General features: G+C 42.4%; 1 long non-coding RNA gene across 1 annotated transcript; it reads right to left on the bottom strand.

Annotated features, from left to right (window-relative positions):
* Window positions 1-1,168: 1,168 nt before the first annotated feature.
* Window positions 1,169-2,154, bottom strand: LOC114562698 (uncharacterized). Its single transcript, XR_003693528.1, has 3 exons — window positions 2,089-2,154; window positions 1,877-2,006; window positions 1,169-1,218 (listed from the first exon to the last, which is right to left on the bottom strand). It is a non-coding gene; the product is annotated as an uncharacterized LOC114562698 (long non-coding RNA).
* Between the last annotated feature and the right edge of the window lie 1,854 nt (window positions 2,155-4,008).

Below are 4,008 nucleotides of genomic sequence, written 5' to 3'. Positions count from 1 at the left end.
GAAAGACAAAGGAGGAGCAGATTAACCAGCAGGGCGTGAACAGCGCACATACTGGTGTGGAGCTGAATTACAGTGAGTTTTAATGGAATACTGGGAAAGTTTAATAATAGGACAATTGAAGTCCAGATTATGAGGCCATTTCAGCAGAGCCAACAGCTTCATATGCCATGGACATATGAATATGGTGCTGAATTTGCCAGTATTTTAAGAAGACAAATGGTTGGGACTTTGTCATGCAATGACAAAGCTGATATGCTTTATGTGAAGCACAGTGTTTTGGTGTCAGCAGAAAGACTTCTCTTAGGAAACCTCTGTCTCCATTCCACCAGACAATCTTGGATGAGCAAGACCAAAGAAATGTCACTGTAGTCATGCCACTATGCACAGTGGTTGAGCTCTAGGAGACTGTGATGTTGTTTGCATGGAATGCACATTTTACCTTTGTGGCAAAGCCTGATTAAAACTAATTGTTGAAATAAATTGTTTTGTGTATCTTTTTTACATATCATTGGTCATTGGTAATGACATACACCGTAATTAATCTAGCATACTTTCATTAAATAAATCAATTCAAGCTCAAATTTAAGAGTCTACAATTAGGCTATACTGAGCCTGATCTATTTTAAGAGATTTTCTTAAAATTAAGTTAAGGCCATGTCCACATGTACCAAAACAATCTTTTTTTTTACCCATCTTCCCTGGATTCGTTTCAAGAATGTTTATGTCCAAACGAATCCATTTGTAAATGACTCAACACGCTACTTCATATGCCAGGCCGATAGGCGGCGCTGTTTCTGCTACAGAAATTCACCAAAAACGGAGAAGAGCATAGTTACTTCCACTTCCCATCATAACATGACTAGATTATGTGGCGGCACGAGAGCTGACAAAATCGAACACCGACAACGCCACCCTAGGAATTTCGCCCAGAGAATTAGTTGGAACCACTATTTACTAATGAATGATTTTTACTTCCAATTGCAAGATTGATATATTTAAGGTCACACAGGTCAGTATACAAAAAGGCACCGAAGACGAGGTTCAACTTTCAAAACAATATAATTGTTTTTATTCAAAAAATCTATACATTTAAAAAAACAATCAATTTAAAACACATTCACAGTGAACACAGCAAATGAAAACGGGGAGACACACAGCACACAGGAAAAGGGATACCACCACCCGGACACCAACACCACCACCTTCAGCTCTCAGCAACTAAAATGTGGGAAAAAAATGGGAAACACACACACACACACACAATTAAGAGGGGTTCACTCCCCAACAATAGAGTCAAAACAATATTAACAAAAAATGAAAAGAGCAAAATGAAAGAAACTTAACACAAGATATCAATTCAAAATAACAAAAGACACCTGTCAAATCAAAACAATACCAATAATAATTATAATTATCAAAATTAGAACAAAACAACTGGAACAGAACAAAAGAAACTCAAAAGCTACTAATAGAAAAATAAACTCAATAGTAAAAAAGAAAAACAAACGTAACTTTTAACTAAATTGAAAACAAAATAACAAAAAGAGAAATAAACAACTTAATTCACTCCATTAAGGTAGGGGAGGCTAACCCATTAAAAACTCAGGCCCACATAGCAGTGGCCAAACAACAGTTGCTCAGTGGCCCCACAGCAAGCCTCCACAGCTGCGGCAGCGAATGTTTGAATCGTGTGCCTCAAAAACAGTCCACAGTTGAAATAGTAGTCTGTAGTAAAATCGTGTGTAGGCAAAACATACGGTGATTGAGATGCTCTGGCTAACTAGACTCTCCAGCAGCTTCAGTCCAATCCCTAGTAATTAAAAACAAACACAGAATAAACCTGAACTATAATTCCTACCGCATTTAGCCCACATACCGTTCAAACAGCATTTGAGTCGATCCTGAGGGAAGATGCTTCAAGAATGCAAAGTGCACAGACAGCTATCAGTGCTACTCTCTTTGCATTACCTCGGCAAGGAGGTGGAATGGACCTGCCAGCCGAAGATCTACAAACGGTTGATACATAGTAAAATAACGGCCACGAATGATTAACAAATGAGTGCAGAGGCAGCCAAACCGCCACCTTACCTGACGCCAGAACAGACAAATCACAGCAGTGAGCACAACCCGGAAGTGCAGCGTGCTCCCGTCACCAACGAGCAAGAAATGCAGTGGGTGGGCTACTGGCCTTTTTTATACGTGGCTCCGACGTTATGATTGGCCAGAAGTGCGCAGGTAGTTATGAGCTGAGCTCATACTGCTACAATTATAACGTTCTCTTAATACATCCGTGGACTATAATAACTTTCACCACTGCTCATTTTATAAAGACCGCCACAAGAAAACGTGTCTTTGTTTACATTGTAGAATGTGCTGTTGGATTGCTTTTTATTTTGCATGATTGCAGCGCAGTCAAACAAACATCAATGATCCAATGTCTTTTTGATAATCTATACATTTTTCTTGCAGTAGCCTTTCTACAATAAGCTGTGGTAAAAGTTACTATAATCCATTCAAGTAGTTGATAAACAGACAGATTAGCTAGCTAATTGATAAATTGTCTACTTCCACTTTATAAACAGATAGCCATAGCAGCTAACGTTAACGTTACGTCGCTGCTGGAGCATCAGCTACATTTAGCGATGTTTATCGTTGGCTACATAACGTTAGCAATATATCTTGTGTAGAATCCAGAGGGAAGTGTCAGGGAGCAGAGACAAAGTATTTAGATGAAGTGAGCTGGTTTAACCATGGAGATGGGATACGCTCGCTTAGCTTCACCGCAGTTGTGTGTGTGTCAGTGGCCGTGGGTAAGAGAGGGTGTAAAAGAGGGGTGTAGCGATGACATCATTGATACGGACGTATTCGTCATCCAAAAAAAGCCAAACGAGAGCCGTTTTCACCCTGAGACCAGTGGCCTGTACTACGAAGCAGGATTTGGCCAACTTCAGGTTCAACCCAGGATTTTCTGTATCACGACGGTGGATTAGTTGTTATCGGGTTCAATCGCTGTGGTAACTTATGCTGGACGCCTAACCTGGTCGGGAGCAGGTTAAGTTGGAGATCAGAGATCAACCGGTGTAAAAGGACCGCCTACTGACCAATCAATAGATCAATTGATAATGGCGTCACCGTTCTTTAGAAGATCAGGCGGAGCTCGGTGTGCAGCGAGAAAGGGAGGGAGAGAGAGAGAGAGAGAGAGAGAGAGAGAGAGAGAGAGAGAGAAAGGGGGAGAGAGGTGTACACTCATAAAAGTTAAAACATTTAGAGACCGACAACCCCGTTAACATTCCCTGATGGGTATTTTTATGAAATATATATATTTTAATGGGAGGGAATTACATATCGGCTATTTGTCGGCTTGAGCCCTGTGTCGCCAATGCGCACATTGGTTTGAATTATGTTTTTATATGTTTTATTTGCTCTCACGATTGCTTACCATTACCAGGGTTGCAACTGCAATAATAGGCTAAAGCAACAACAGTTTATGGAAAGCACAAGTGTAATTACCTCCTCCTACTCCTCCTCCTTACAGACCCTTTGTCTGCACCTCTCCACCTCAACTCACACCCTCCTACTCCACCCCTCCCCCCTGCTCTACACCATGTCCTCTACAACCTGAGGTTCTCACCCCTCCCGCCACAGTCACCTCTACAGTGTCCCTCACGCCTGACCTGGTGAGAAGACAGCTGACTAGACTCCACTTAGGCAAAGCTGCTGGCCCAGACGGTGTATTTAAGGGTGCTTAAAGCCTGTGCCCACCAGCTGTGTGGAGTACTAAGTCTAGTCTTCAGCCTGAGCCTGCACCTACAGAGGATCCCCGTGCTTTGGAAGACGTCCTGCCAAGTTCTTGTCCCAAAGACGCCACGTCCCAGAATGGTGGCTCTGACTTCCCACATCATGAAGACCTTTGAGAGGCTCGTCCTGGAGCAGCTAAGGCCTATGGTCAGGCCCTTCACTGATCCACTACAGTTCGCCTACCAGCCCAGCCTGGGAGTTGAGGACAGC

This window comes from Perca flavescens, chromosome 10 (genome assembly GCF_004354835.1).
Source record: "Perca flavescens isolate YP-PL-M2 chromosome 10, PFLA_1.0, whole genome shotgun sequence".
NCBI lineage: Eukaryota > Metazoa > Chordata > Actinopteri > Perciformes > Percidae > Perca > Perca flavescens.
The sequence above is the reverse complement of the archived record's forward strand: the minus strand, read 5'-3'. Positions and strand labels throughout refer to the sequence as shown.